We start from the raw sequence: 16,996 nt of genomic DNA on the forward strand, positions 1-16,996 counted from the left end.
GATTCGAGATTTACATTTTGTGTTTATGTGCGGGTAGTCTCAAGTTAATAAAAGGTTCACTTTTCGTCCAGTTCTGAAGAATTACCCTGCTTTATATTCTAAACACAAGACCACATATAGTAATGCTTCTATGTTCATTTGTCTTGTGGCGTTTACTTTATAAAAAATCAGACTCTTGTATTTTAAAACCTAATTTACAATTTACATGTGATGCTTTCTCCCCTGTCTACGTACTGCTTTCAATATCCACAATTCCTAGCATTCTTCTCATTTTTATTTGTAAATGAGATTTGTTCATTTTTAGAAACGTTAAATAAATCAAAATACAATTCCGGTATCCACGCCTCGCTAACACCAGGATCTTACAACTGTTTTACTTTCTGTTCAGTCAATTATTTTTCAAGGCAATGACATTCTTGTTTTCAATATTTTAACCGTAGCATTATTACCAAAACCAGAGGATCTTATAGGGTTTTAAAACAAAAATAGCATGGAGCGCTGTTAATTACTTGTAATCAAAGAAAGCGTGCTTAAAAGATTTCTTGTCTTTCTTCTAAAATACTTTATTTCTTTGTAGCAACATTCCAGCAGCGCCTGCATACGTAGTATATATCTGTCAATTGATATTTCATATCATGATTTCCTTGATAGAGAATTGATGCTCATATGGAAGCTATTAAACCAAAAGTTCCAAATGGTGAAGTGGAAATCGTCCCTTCGTAAATTTTACGGACGCATTTATGAGTTGGTTCACCGCTATGGAAAAACCGTTTCACAGATGATCTCGGATATGTTCCTTATGTCATAACTACAATACCCTTCCCTTTTCACGAATGTGACCTACCGAATTAGACTATTTACCGGATTTGCAATAACATAAGCAATACGACGGGTGCCACATGTGGAGCAGGACTTGCTTACCTTTCCGGAGCACCTGAGAACACCCCCAGTTTTTGGTGGGGTTCGTGTTGCTTAGTCTTCAGTTTTCTAGTTTGTGTCTTGTGTAATTTTATTTGTCTGTTTGTCTTTTTATTTTTAGCCATGCCGTTGTCAGTTTAGTATACATCTATGAGTTTGACTGTCCCTCTGGTATCTTTCTCTTTTACTATACCCATATGAAAAATTATTGAATAGTATAATTCGCTTCTAATTTGCAGCTGAATTAATTAAATTGTCGACCAATACTGACTGGGAAGTTCTTGGTCAACTCACATGATGAACAATGTAGAATTGTATACAGGTTTAAGTTACATAGAGATTAATACATGGCCTTTTCCATATCGACCCGGGTATCATTCCGAGACCCCCATATCAGCCCGAGATGTAATCGAGGTGCTGATATGGGTCTCGGGATGATACCCGGGCCGATATGGAAAAGGCCATGTATTAATCTCTTTATCATATACTTCCGACAATTGTTTTTTGTATGGCAAATTAACAAATAAAATAACTAAAACAGTCAAAAACTTTATACAAAAGTTAAATTATGAATCCAACAAATACACTGGCGTTTGTCTAACGTAGATGGAATGCACGCTACGAAGGAAAAAAAGTCTCTTGAACGTATTCGAGACGCGTCCAGGGCGTATCTGGGACGAAAATCCGTGCTTTCGGCGTGTGTGGGAGGTTTACTTATGATGTGTTTGTTAGAAACACAACCGCATACGTTTTAGTTAAAGTCAAACGAGCTTGAAGCGTATAAAACGTGTGTGTAGCGTACAGGTATACGCTTGGCAAACGCTTGAGCTGGATGAAAATTTTTATGCTGCATAAAAATTTCCTGGAGTAATAGCGTTCGCCAACGTTTACCTTTGCATTTCGTAGTACTATACGCCAATGTGTGACGTCGGCATTATAATATAATACGCCAGACGCGCTTTTCATCTACATAAGACCAATCAGTGACGCTAATATCAAAATAGTCAATAAGTGTTTCTCGGTTTTTTTAATATAGTTTAAACTGTTGGTTTTCCCGTTTGAATGGTTTTACACTAGTTATTTTGAGGGCTCTCTATAGCTTGCTGTTTGGTGTGAGCCAACGTGTTGAAGACCGTACTTTGACCTATACTTTTAGAAATTTTGACATGAATTGAGAGTTGTCTGATTTGCATTCATACCACATCTTTTAATATATATATATAAGATGTAATAAACAATTAACAACAGAATCCTAAAAGAAGGAGATTTAAGCAAATATTGATTACCCTCAGGCACAACATGAGAACAACATGTTAAACTCAATTTACTTTAGTTAGTTGATCGGCATAAACCACTCAAAAAGACTCAATGTATCGATCTTAGTTAGAGTAAAACTATAATTGTAATGACTGGAAAATGGAATTTTATGCGACTGTCATACAAGTGAGAGGTTTAGCTAACTTTAAAACCAGGTTTTGTCTGTAACAAGTCAGGAATATAACAGGTGTTGTCCATTCGTTTAATGTGTTTGAGCTTTTGATTTTGCCATTTGATTTCGGAATTTCTATTTTGAACTTTCCTCGAAGTTCTTGTGATTTTATTTTTTACTGAAAGCTAATTCAAAGCCAATAAAACTGTATTGAATAAATCATCTTTCTTAGACTACAGATATTAATCATTTCATAGAAATGATTGAGTGCCAGGAGAACGTTAACAATCTGAGCAAAGCACGACCTTTTAAAATTCTTTAATATAAAAACATACTATCGACAGGATGCAGTACCATGAGTTGTCATAAATATAAGCAAAAAGTAAAATCACAAAAATACTGAACTCAGAGGAAAATCAAATCATGTCCATTATCACATGGCAAAATCAAATGACAAAACACATCAAAAACGAATGGACAAGAACTGTCATATTCCTGACTTGGTACAGGCATTTTCAAATGTAGAAAATGGTGAATTAAACCTGCTTTTATAGCGCAAAACCTCTCCCTTTGTTGACAGTCTCATCAAATTCCGTTATATTTACAATAATGCGTGAATTAAACAAACATAATAAATAAAATAGTCAAAATATGGGTACATCAGTCATCATCGTGTAACAATTTTAAAAGGAACAATTTAACAGAACACAAAAACACCTATCTACAAACACATTCATTGATTCGCGTGTCTGACGTCAGAAAATGTGATACGTCATATATTTTTGTCGTTCAATGTTTATACAATTTCACATATGGGATATACAATTTCACATGGGCAATGTTAGAATACAGGGTTAAAAATCAAAACGTATGTAAGAATTAATGTCAGAAATAGACCGAGATTTAAAATAGTCCAAAAGTTCTATAGAATTTATAAGAATCCACAAATAGTTCATTCCACTACGCGATTGAATAGTTTTGACGTTTGTGCTTCAACTGATTTTCTAATTCATAAAAGAAATATATCATAATGACATATTATAGAACAATAACATACTACTGACGGGATCTTTTAAAGTACAGAGTCACGTTATAAGAACCAATGAAACACAAAAAGTAAAACTGCCAATACATTTGAAGTTATTGTTCAAGGTTTATTTGCATCTAGATGAAATTTAAAATAATGGCTACCTAAAAATATCCTCATTTCTAAATTTGTTTTCATTCATTGTGAAATAATAAAAAAAATCCTTGCTTTACATATACTTTTCAGAGAAACGGTAATTTCCAGAACTTCAAAGCATTATATGTATATTGTTTCGGAAGCCTTTTTGCAAATTCGCATCTTCTTGTAAAAGATTTTGCAACCAAATATATGACAGGTACCATATTAAATTATTGGATTATTGAATTATTTATGCATGTATTCAAGCGTGCATCCTGTAAAACACATAGGCGTCTTACATTTATCATGGGTAAACTACCAATAATATTTTTACAGTACTAAATTTTCATATATATCAAAGTGTAGACGAATGTACATACTGCAAACAATTAATTAGAATATAACGATCATTTTGTATCTTTGGTGAAAAATCGATACATAATAATCAATGGATCACTTCAGACATGTCCATCACACATAGACAGTCTGCATGCAGCCGACAGTGAAACAGTACGTCTGAGCGTATTCTGATGTATGGCATCGTATCTATGTCCTGTAAAACAGGTGTTTATTACATTAACTCGCTGTATACCATTTGCAAAATTAAGCAAAAGTGGAAAGCATGTATTTACTAAAATCAATTTTCTAAAAAAGCACCACAAACTTCATGTTAGTCTTCAGCTAGAATAATGTACAAAGGTTTGTTCAAGTCTGCTATAAAGTATAAAAAGATCTGTTTATTTTATGGTCATATTAGCCTTATGTTTTGTAGATTGTTATCGTATTGATCAAAAATATAAATCTTTTAGAAATGATTACAATAAAGACTGAAAATTATTTTGTAATCTGAATATTTTCAGTTACGCTAGATTTTTTATATTATAATTTTTCCTGTGAATCCCATGTAGGACCTCTGTTTATTCGTAGATGATCTAAAACGATTCTAATGATATACTGCAATTCATCGACAGATTCCAATAACAAATCCAGGATCCGACCTCGCCGTCATAATTCACTATAATGGAGTAATATGAAAAATTAAGACTATGATTGAAAACCAAGCCTTACAACCTTCTGTCTCCATCAACGGATAACGTTATTTTCCGACGTTATCAGAAAAAGAAAACTCATTACATTTTGCGGCTTAAGCAAGTAGGCTTAACATCTTAGTAGAAGCTATCGATTTTCTAATTTGCTTCCCCTCCGTTTCTGCCGTTTAAATCTTTTGTGATGGTTTAATGATGGCTCTTGTAGTAGCAGGGATGAGTGAGGGTAATAGAGTTAGCCAGTGGCAATATCTGTCATGTTGTTCGGTTAATAACCAGGTGTTTATACTCTAATAACCAAGCACTAAATTGATTTACTGGTGAATTATTGTATTGTAGATTTAAGGCGACATAATTGTTAAGTAAAGTACTGATAAAAACTCAATAAACTTAGTTTAACTTTTAACTTCAATACCTAATTTAAAACTTGGAATAAAACAGTTATTTCTAGTAAAAAGCTGTCGACACGCAATCTAACAGACAGTAATGAGTTCTCAACTAAAATTTGTAATTCTCATATGCTAAAAGAGAATTTTTTGACAATTTTTGAACTTTTAAGGTAAAATTATGTTGTATTCTACTAAATATTTCAATGTCCAGAGAAAATGTTAGGGCCATGTTCCATATTTGGAATATTTCTACTATATTGCATTTGTTTTAGTATCAACATATGCTAATGTTACAAGAAATCATACTGATTCATTTATTTCTATGAAAAGTAGATGCTGCATAATAGATTTTATTGGTTCTCAAAGATTATGGATGCTCTCTCGATTACACAGCCAAATTTTGCTCACGTGAATTTCACGTGAATCTCATTTCACGTGAATTTCACATGAATTTCACATTAATTTCACGTGAATTTCACATGAATTTCACGTGAAGTGATTTCACGTGAAATTCACGTTAACTTTTCATGTGAATTTCATGTGAAGAGATTTCACGTGAAATTCACATTAAATTTTCACGTGAATTTCATGTGAAATTATTTCACATGAATTTCACGTAAAATTTTCACGTGAATTTCACGTGAAAAAACATAAATGGTTTCTACGTTATAAAAAATTAAATGAAAATCAAAAATTTTGTCAACATCTCATACCTTGTATTTATGTATCATATATTAGCTTGGAATCTCAATTTAATTTAAAAATTTATATTTTCACGTGAAATTCACGTGAATATTTCACGTTAAATTCACGTTAAAAAAATGATGTTAAATTCACGTGAAAAATTTCACATTAAATTCACATGAACAATTTCATCAGAGACAAACATGAATCAAAACCCCTGTGAAATTTATGTTTCATTTTATCTGAATTAAACCATGAATTCATAAGAGAAATTTGAATTTATTGAGTTAATTTTTTGCAATATATATATGAAAACAAACTCACATGAAATTTACACATACTATTGTTCATTTCAATTTTGCAGAAGTGAATCATATCAAAGCTGTTATTCTTTGTGTCTAAAGATGTACATAAAAGAGGGACATAGAACCAATGTTAATGGTTAATATTTATCATTTTTAAGCATGAATTATCTCCCTTGATAGTGGATTAAATGCAACTACAAAAATATGTTGGTCTTTAAATATATATTTTTATCACTGTTTATATTAATTATCTCTAGTAGAATCACAAAAATGGAATTTTGTATACATGTGTAACTCTCATTTGAATTTCAAATTCATAGATGCATATATTATAGTGATGGACTTATTGATTTAGTAGTAATGTTTCTATAATTATTAATTTGTAAATTTAATTACTTTCACACATCTAATATCTTCTTTACTTTTAAACTTTTAACCAGATGCTTCGCAGGGCGTAGCTTTATACGACCGCAGAGGTTGAACCCTGAACGGTTGGGGCAAGTATGGACACAACATTCAAGCTGGATTCAGCTCTAAATTTGGATTGTGATTAAATAGTTGACACAGCATAGGTTTCTGACACAGAATGAATGTGTTCTAATGAACTTAAAATTTTTGTTTTCTCTTAGAGCAATTCACTATGCTGTTCAATATTAATCCTCTCAAAATAATTTTTGAAGAAATTTTCTTTTTATTTATGAAATTTCAAATGAGAAAAATTGAACCCAATTTTTTAATCACATCCCCCTTTTCCTTATTCCAAAACTAATCTCAATTAAAATATTCTAATGGAGTTTGCAACAATAACTACTCATTTAAATACATCATAAAATAAACTGTAAATAAAATGTAAAAAAACTGCTTGTTATCACTGAATGGTAAAGATTATTTAAATTTATCAGGTGGTAGTAAAAAGTGAATATACATTGTATATTGTATATAACAAAGATTTAAGTTGATTCTGGACAAAGAAAGATAACTCCAATTAAAAAAAATTCTTGCAATAAGATATTTCTTGCTTACTATTTTGGACAAAGAAAGATAACTCTAATTAAAAAAAAAATTGCTATTTCACAATATTGTGAAATTAGATATTTCTTGCCATTGCACAATACTGTGCAATTGAAAAGACTTGCTATTCCACAATACTTAATATAATAATTTTAGATCCTGATTTGGACCAACTTGAAAACTGGGCCCATAATCAAAAATCTAAGTACATGTTTAGATTCAGCATATCAAAGAGGCCCAAGAATTTAATTTTTGTTAAAATCAAACTTAGTTTAATTTTGGACTCTTTGGACCTTAATGTAGGCCAATTTGAAAACGGGACCAAAAATGAAGAATCTACATACACAGTTAGATTTGGCATATCAAAGAACCCCATTTATTCAATTTTTGATGAAATCAAAAAAGTTTAATTTTGGACCCCGATTTGGGCCAACTTGAAAACTGGGCCAATAATAAAAAATCTAAGTTCATTTTTAGATTCAGCATATCAAAGAACCCCAAGGATTCAATTTTTGTTAAAATCAAACTAAGTTTAATTTTGGACCCTTTGGACCTTAATGTAGACCAATTTGAAAACGGGACCAAAAGTTAAGAATCTACATACACAGTTAGATTCGGCATATCAAAGAACCCCAATTATTCAATTTTGATGAAATCAAACAAAGTTTAATTTTGGACCCTTTGGGCCCCTTTTTCCTAAACTGTTGGGACCAAAACTCCCAAAATCAATACCAACTTTCCTTTTATGGTCATTAACCTTGTGTTTAAATTTCATAGATTTCTATTTACTTATACTAACGTTATGGTGCGAAAACCAAGAAAAATGCTTATTTGGGTCCCTTTTTGGCCCCTAATTCCTAAACTGTTTGGATATAAACTCCCAAAATCAATACCAATCTTCCTTTTGTGATCATAAACATTATATTTAAATTTCATTGATTTCTATTCACTTAAACTAAAGTTATTGTGCGAAAACCCAGAATAATGCTTTTTTAATTTTTTAATTATCTTTTAAACTTTATTTATAATGAATAAATTTATGGTCTTTAATATACATAATGTCTTAGATTAGTAGTCTGTTAATTATTTATTGTCTGCTATTTGGACAGGTTGTTATCTCTTTGACAATTGTTTTCCACTTTCATTCTTAATTTTATGTGTTATGAAAACTTATTGACTGACAGTAAAATATTATTTTAGAGACAGACTTGCCCCCCTCCCTCCCTCTTTTTTGGAAAATAATTGGTTGCTTATATAAAAAATCACTGAAGCGTGACTGGGGCGGCCCCTTCTTAGCCAGTCAGTGGGCCCCCATTTATGTACATTTCTGGACCCCCCCCCCCTGTATTCTAATTCATGGTATTTGGAAGCTAAATGTGTGGTAAATGATTGCTAATTAGACCACAATTAGACAAGGCTGGTTTATTTCTCATTGAATTTAAGTTATAAACATTTATCTTTATAAATATATATATATTATTTCACACAACGAAATCACAGTCATAATCTGTGATTATACTAAATAATATAATAGTCCCAGTTATTAATTAAAATAATAGTTAAATAAGTTATTATATTTTATAAATTAAAGCCATATAAAAGGGTTGTAAGGGTTGTCCATGTGGAGGTGCTCCTTTGTAAAGGATGCTTATAAAACAAAATAATTTGTTATATGTTCCAAGAAATTGTTTTGTATTTAATATATAGTCACTATATATTACAAGATTGGGGATACCTTTTTTTCACATGGAGAAATACTTTGAACATCAGCAAAATATCCGCCAATCTGTAGTCCGGATTCGGACTTTTTTTTAAAACGCTTGAAAGATACAGATTATGACGCGTTTTGAAGAAGAGAAGAACGCAGCCGATAATAATTTGTCAACAACAATAGTACTTGTTTTAGCTAATTTAACAAGACAACCAATGCCAAGGAGCTATGAATTAATAAATACTCGAGGATATACTACAGGTAACTAAAAAAATATGATTAAATAGTGCAGGAATAAACAGAAATCTGCAATTACTGAAAGCTTCCATCTTCCGTTTGACATAATTCATTACTTCACGTTCGCCCAAGTACCTGTTTGCCCTGATTTGTATTTTTTATATGTTGTCTGCTTGCATAATTTTTATTATTTGAAGAGTATGGCAAAGAATGTTGAAAAATTCTGCAAATATGTATATTGCTGCATTGCAAACGAAAAATTATTTTCCCTTTCATTTTGCAGTATTTAACAGTCTTCACAATTAACTGTTAAATCTACAGGCACAGAGCTCAATTTTTGATTTTTATAAGTTAGATTCTGTAGGCCTGTCCTGTAGATAGGATTTTTACAGGCCTGATAGCAATTTAACATGCCTGGGCTGCCACTCAGCGTGAAGACTAAGTATTATAACAGAGACATATAATAAATAAACTGTCTGTTTGTTGTCTCTTTGACATCATTCCACATTTCTATATTTTCTCAATTTTATTAAAATACTTTTCATGTTTTACAATACGTACAAATGTATATGTACATCATTGTTATTACTAATTTTTTACTAGTTTATCAAAACAAAACCTAATTTACAGTCTCCCTAATTAGCGACAAGAAGAATATTTTTTTATCAATCAAACCGATACTTCATTGTACAAATGTACATGTTGTACTACATGTATCTTATCTATGATCAACTCAGTCTTATATGGATAACAAAACACTTGCAGTTTAAATATCGCATACATTTGTACATGTATGACACAGGACAATACACCTTATCGCTATTCCCGGCTGACCCTGCCGCTTGAACTTTTGACGTCAACAACAATCACTTTTCCATTGTGGCGTCAGATATTTTGTTTTATGACGTCAACATTTTTCGGGAACCTGTGTGAAATCTAGCAATGGCGGATAAATAGCGATAAGGTGTATAGTTATCACATACATTGTACATGTACAATGTACATTTGTACATGACACAGGACAATCACTGACAAGTTTCAAGACTTCCTAGCAGTAACTGAAAGCCAGCACAAATACCTAATCTGTGGTACACTTTTATTCTGCAGGTGGCTGTACCTCACTTTTAACATTAGATATCATTTAACTGTGTTGATTTCTCTTATTCAAACATATCTGGATAACAATTTAAAGAAAACTACCACAAGGGCCAGAGAATTTCCAGCTAGGGGAGGGAAATGTTCCCATACATTTTTGTAAGTCTTGAACTGGCAAAAATGTATGAATCAATAACTACAATAAGACGATACAATATAAAACAGATGTGGAATTGATTGTCAATGAGACAACTCTCCACAAGACACCAAATGACAAAAAAAGTAACAGCTTAAGGTCACCGTACAGCCTTCAACAATAAGCAAAGCCAATATCACCTACTCAGCTACATTTACATGTACATTGTATGGACATGATGGAAAACCCCAAAATCACAAATGTATATATAAAAAAACATTAAAACAAGAAAACTAATGGCTGAATTAATATTAAAACAAAGCAATGATAAAAAAACAAATATCATTAAGTAACTAACAAAGCAACAAAGAAGAACCACTAAATTAAAGGCTCCGGACTTGGGACTGGCACTTTATACATGTACAGAAAGGGGCAGGGTTAAACATCATTGACATGTAAGGAAAATCCCACCTCTCACCCTTATTATACATTGTAGTTATATTTATTTTAGATCATGACAAGCAGTAACAAGTTTACAGATCAAGCTCAATATATATTCTGTTCAGAAAATAATAACTTCAGATGTTTTATTTTTGCAGAGCTATGTAGTCCTTGGACAGTGGCGCAAATAAATTCATGCAAATTATCGGTTTATTTCTTTTTTTGGGGGTTATAATATATATTTTAGGAATAAGGGGCCAAAAAGGGCCCAAATAAGCATTTTCTTGGTTTTTGCACAATAACTTTAGTTTAAGTAAATAGAAATCTATGAAATTTTGACACAAGGTTTATGACCACAAAAGGAAGGTTGGGATAGATTTTGGGAAGTTTGGTTCCAACAGTTTAGGAATTATGGGCCTAAAAAGGGCCCAAATAAGCATTATTCTTGGTTTTTGCACAATAACCATTGATAACTTAAGTTTAAGTTTATAGAAATCAATGAAATTTAAACACAAGGTTTATGACCACAAAAGGAAGGCAGGTATTGATTTTGGGAGTTGAGGTCCAAACAGTTTAGGAATAAGGGGCCATAAAGGGGCCCAAATAAGCATTTTTCTTGGTTTTCTCACCATAACCATGATAACTTCAGTATAAGTGAATAGAAATCTATAAAATTTAAACACAAGGTTTATAACCATAAAAGGAAGGTTGGTAATGATTTTGTGAGTTTTGGTCGAAACAGTTTAGGAATAAGGGGCCCAAAGGGTCCAGAATTAAACTTTTTGTTTGATTTCATCAAAAACTGAATAATTGGGGTTTTTTGACAAGTTTGATATGCTGAATCTAATTGTGTATGTAGATTCTTAATTTTTGGTCCCATTTTTAAATTAGTCTACATTAAGGTCCAAAGGGTCCAAAATTAAACTAAGGTAGTATGTTACATTACAGGGAGACAACTCTGTAAAAGTCAGTTGAACAATTTGATAGTATTCTATTGTTGTGGAAAAATTAAGCTTCTCAATGATCAAAATTAGTGTTTGTCAAATTGCAATATAGACAATAATTTTTTTTCTGATAATGTGTGTGGAATATAGCTTAAGCTACAAACTTTTAGAAAAAGTAATTTTTGATGTTGATTGGTGTAATTTTACACAATATTATTTTCAGGGAGACTCGGGAGCACCTGGTGTACCCGGGGCAATAGGAGAAGTTGGAATTAAAGGAATGAAAGGAAATTCTGGACCAAGAGGACCAGCTGGACCTCCAGTAAGTACTATCTAAAAAAACAAATATAAAAAACAGTTGGATAGCACATATTTGTAAGAATATTATAAATTGTGTAAAAACTGTTAAACTTTGATAATTTTTATGAGGGCCCCGCCTAAGGTGATCAGTCTGTCCGTCTGTCTGTCCATCCGTCCGTAACACTTTAGTGTCCGCTCTATATCTTGAGAACCGTTATGATTTCAAAGTTTATATTTGACATCCATTTTAACCAACACCAGAGGGTGTGTCATGATGTATGTACAACTTCCTAGGTCAAAGGTCAAGGTAAAAAACTTTAGTTTCAGTTGACAACCCTGTGTCCTTTGGTGAAGACAGTGTCCGCTCTTTATCTTGAGAACCCTTATGATTTCAAAGTTTATACTTGACATCCATTTTAACCAATACCAGAGGGTGTGTTGTACAACTTCCTAGGTCAAATTCAACGTAAAAAAAACTTTGGTTTCAGTTGAAAACCCCGTGTCCTGTTGTGAATAAAACTCATAGAGGACTCGGCCTCCAGCCTCACCCCTATGGATTTTACTTACCCTCTATGGATCTGTATGGGGTCAGTAGCGAACCATATAACTTATAATATTTATTTTAATGAATGTTGTATGTTGTTGTGAGAACAGATATATTGAAAACAAATTCATATATGGTTGAAATTAATGCCAAAGGAATTAGAAAATTATGTATCGATAATGATTAAAAAATGTATAGTGTAATGAATGGTAAAAAGTATGTTTTTCATTGATTTAAATTAATAATACAAATGTGCATGTTTTAGGGAGAAGCTGGTTCCACAGGACCACCTGGCCATGGGTTATCAGGAGAACAGGGACTACTTGGTAAGTAAACATCACAATATAGATTTTATTATATTTCAAGTATTATGGGGAGTCACAATTTGTATGAAGAGGGAAAGTTATTCTGCTATAATAAAAATTGTGAAATCTGACTTAATATTGAAACGATTTGACCTAAAAGAGAGGAAGGAGACCACTGAAAAGAGATTACATCAACCAGCAACAATTGATAGCTGTAAGAAAAACAACAGCTAACCATGCAATCTATTTGACAATGATTTAATGGACAAACAATTAATTAAGTTAGAGTCAAATAGATATAATTAAGAGATATCTTTATCAGAAAGTTTGATATTTTACCATCATTTCAGAAGACTGGTAACCAGAGAAAGATTTTCAATACATGTTTTAAGAAATTACAATTATGGTCCTTGAAAGATTTGAAATTAGAAAAATATATAAACTGTGCTTTGACAGTTTGTTTACATTTTTTTTTTACTTGTACAATAAAGAACATTCAAGAGTTTGATTTTCAAAAAGAGTTGAAGTGCATGTAAAGCTGACAAGAAATTAAGCTAGATATATAGTTTATTAAGCCTTTATGTTAATGGTACATTTATATATCTGGGTCAGAATTGATGACTTTTCTCATCACTTGGCGTCTGTCGTCCGTCGTTGCTAACTTTTACAAAAATCTTCTCCTCTGAAACTACTGGGCCAAATTTAACCAAACTTGACCACAATCATCATTGGGGTATCTAGTTTAAAAAATGTGTCCGGTGACCCGGTCACCAACCAAGATGGCTGCCATGGCTAAAAATAGAACATAGGGGTAAAATGCAGTTTTTGGCTTATAACTCAAAAACCACAGAATTTAGAGCAAATCTGTCATGGTTTAATTGTTCATCAGGTCAAGATCTATCTGCCCTGAAATTTTCAGATGAATTGGACAACCCCTTGTTTGGTTGCTGTCCCTGAATTGGTAATTTTAAGGAAATTTTGCTGTTTTTGATTATTATCTTGAATATTATTATAGATAGAGATAAACTGTAAACAGCAATAATGTACAACAAAGTAAGACCTTGAATAAGTCAACATGACCAAAATGCTCAATTGACCCCCTAAGGAGTTATTGCCCTTCATAGTCAATTTTTTACAATTTTAATAAAATTTGTAGATTTTCACTAATATTTTCCACTGAAACTACTGGGCCAAGTTCATGATAGATAGAGATAATTGTAATCAGCAAGAATGTTTAGTAAAGTAAGAACTGCAAACACATCACCAAAACACAATTTTGTCATGAATCCATCTGTGTTTTTTGTTTAATATTCACATAAACCAAGGTGAGCGACACAGGCTCTTTAGAGCCTCTAGTTTTATTTGGAAAACATTAATCAGGTTCAGGGCATATATTTATAATAATTAATGTAATTTAAATTTTCAGAAATACACATTTGTTGCTCCAAAGATGGAAGAGGATTTGAAGTTATACAATGACATGAATGAATTGATTAAAAATACATGTAGATGAGACCCTGTATCTACAGTACATGTAACTGGTATGTACAGTTTTTGTTATGTAGTTTTTATTGTCAAATTGGTATTGAACTTTCACGTGAATTTCACATGAAAAATTTATATTAACTTTTGACTTCTATGGAATAGACACTGTAAATTTATGAGAATAGAATTTTATATTCTGGATTTTCCTAAGATTCAATTCTTATTACATATAAATATACCCATGTGTTATGCTTGTAGTTAGAGGGAAATAAACTATCAAAATAGCTTGACCAAGATTAAACAATTACTGATATCATGAATTAGGTTATGTAGGTATTTTTTGTCTTGTCTGCAACTGATGGTATGGTGAAGTACATGTCTTTCTGGGCACGGTTCATCTTACATTGAATAAGTTACAATGACCTGATATTCATTGTGATGGTTCATTGGTCAATATGATGTTTCATATTTTAGTCTGTTTGTTATATACTGTATAAAATCAATTAAGATATCAGCTATATTTGTTGTAAGCAATGATTGTAAGGGGTTAAGACATGAAAGAAGGGGGCTTGAAAATGATGAGTTGTGTTTTTATAGGCACTAATTATACTTACATACATGTATACATGGTTTTCTTCAAATCTTAAATTAGTATACTATGGATTGTATAAATCCTCAATTGTGATTGCAAACTCATATACAAGTAAATTTTGGCTCAAAATGGTCTAGATATATTTCTCTTTTCAAAAGTTTCATTTCTGCAAATTTGTTGGTTAGTTTAAGTAAACAAGGACATCAAACACACTGTTTTTTTTTGTCAGAGTAGGGCTACTTTTACATACATTCTAAATTGAAGTGAGTAATTGGTAGTCTGACACCATAAAATGTCCTGAAACTGGGTTTGTGGGAAATACTGGATAAACCCAGGTTTTACTGTCAAAATTTTACTGGGTAAATCACCATAAAATCACCAATTTATCATGTCAGAGCTTAAAATACAATACAGTTTTCTCCTGATTATAAGTGGGATAAATTATTGGAGATTAAATTGATGTTACCTTTTTTGCTGGACTACAATACAGAAATAAACATTACATGCTGATTTTATTATATTACAGGAACTGTAGGAAGTATTCCAAAGTCTGATTGCAAAGTATGCATTACAGGATTCTATCATTGGAGCAACATCTTAGGAGGATAAGTGGAAATGTATGAAGGAATCCTTGGGTACAAATATCAATTATATGCAGAAGTGGACTCTTAAACATTATTAACAGACATGGTAGTCAAGAAATTTATACCATTACCAACTGGAATTAACTATTGCCTTTATTTTTTCAACCATAAGTACTTTCAGAATACAATACAATTCAAATTCAGATTATTGTGTCAACATACAAAAATGTACAAGTTAAAAAAAATGAAAATGCATATATCATGTACACAATGTATTGAATATGAACTTTATATAAAAAATGAAGTAACAAAAATGTTTAGCTTTATATTGTGCAGCCAAACTTTGAAATCTTTAAATGGTATATAAATGCCTGTTATTTGTCAACATTTTGCCTTCACCTTAAGATCAGTGTTAAAATGAGAAAACTATTTTGCATATATGAAAAAAGAAGTAGATGGTTGTAAATTAGACTTTCAATTTGGTACATTTGTATATCAGCTAGCCCTTGTTTTATAGAACTTTCTATTTTAGATTATTAGTACAATGAGATATGAGGTATACTCAGCTACTTTTGTATAGGTACTATTTCTGTACTAAAAATATGTAGTACTGGAAATTTACTTTTAATTTTTAGCACTATTTCTTTACTTTAAAATTATTGTAATTTTTAGGTACTTGTATTTTACAGTACTTGATTTGTACTAAATATTTTGGTACAGAAATAATACAATATTCCATGTTTGAAAATCATAATTTTAAGAGATTTGAAATAGAAAAACTTTCAAAATGCTGAAAATGTAACAGTAATAACCAAAAATCTGTAGTACCTAAATTTCCAGAACAAATTAAGTACTGTAAAATACAGGTACGTAAATACATGTATAACAATAATTTTAAAGTAATAAAATAGTACCGAACATTAAAAGTACTACATATTTTTAGTACAGAAATAGTACCTATGCAAAAGTAGCTGTGTATATCAATCTGATTATCAGACAGCAATAACACAACAAAAACACCCGAAAGGCATTTAGCTATAGGTGCTAACATGCAGTCCTCATCAAAAGCCAGGTGTCTTAAAGATTTGCCATGATATATTGAATTGACCAGCGACTATAAACAATTACAATATGAGTCAAAAAAGAGCTGCCATCAAAACCAAATTCTTTGAATAATTTTCTTTTAATAAATATTAGATTATAGACAACCATTGAAAAGGTTTCTGACTTTAAATGGGTACATGAATTTGTGGTGAGGTGAACTAGTTATTTCTTCAAAACAATATAAAAATAATTGGCATCTTTCGCAAATAGTTCTTATCCAGAATATAAGAATTATCCAGAATATAAGTTCTTATCCAGAATATAGTTTGTGTCATAACTGATGACCACACAATATGACTTTTATACATTTGAACATGATATAAATCGTTTCTAATGTTATAGTACATGTAGTACATCAGTGCAAATATCTTCTTTAAATGGCCAATCCATAAATCATTTACAGGTTTGTTTCAGACACAAAAAAATGTGGATACAAAGAAAATAAAATAGAATGGAAGCATGAACACATGACCAAGAAGAATATTTTTCATGCTTATATATGTATCAAAACAGAATTTGTATTAGATTAGAATTTTCTTGCATGAAGAAGCTCAAATCCTGTGAAATTTGT

The 16,996-nt window shown here is 31.4% G+C and overlaps 1 long non-coding RNA gene across 1 annotated transcript; it reads left to right on the top strand.

The window, feature by feature from the left end:
• The first annotated feature begins 8,607 nt into the window (after positions 1-8,607).
• Positions 8,608-15,670, top strand: LOC134696365 (uncharacterized). Its single transcript, XR_010102938.1, has 5 exons — positions 8,608-8,919; positions 11,735-11,833; positions 12,621-12,681; positions 14,087-14,201; positions 15,264-15,670. It is a non-coding gene; the product is annotated as an uncharacterized LOC134696365 (long non-coding RNA).
• Positions 15,671-16,996: the final 1,326 nt, after the last annotated feature.

This window comes from Mytilus trossulus, chromosome 14 (assembly GCF_036588685.1).
Source record: "Mytilus trossulus isolate FHL-02 chromosome 14, PNRI_Mtr1.1.1.hap1, whole genome shotgun sequence".
Classification (NCBI taxonomy): Eukaryota; Metazoa; Mollusca; class Bivalvia; order Mytilida; family Mytilidae; genus Mytilus; species Mytilus trossulus.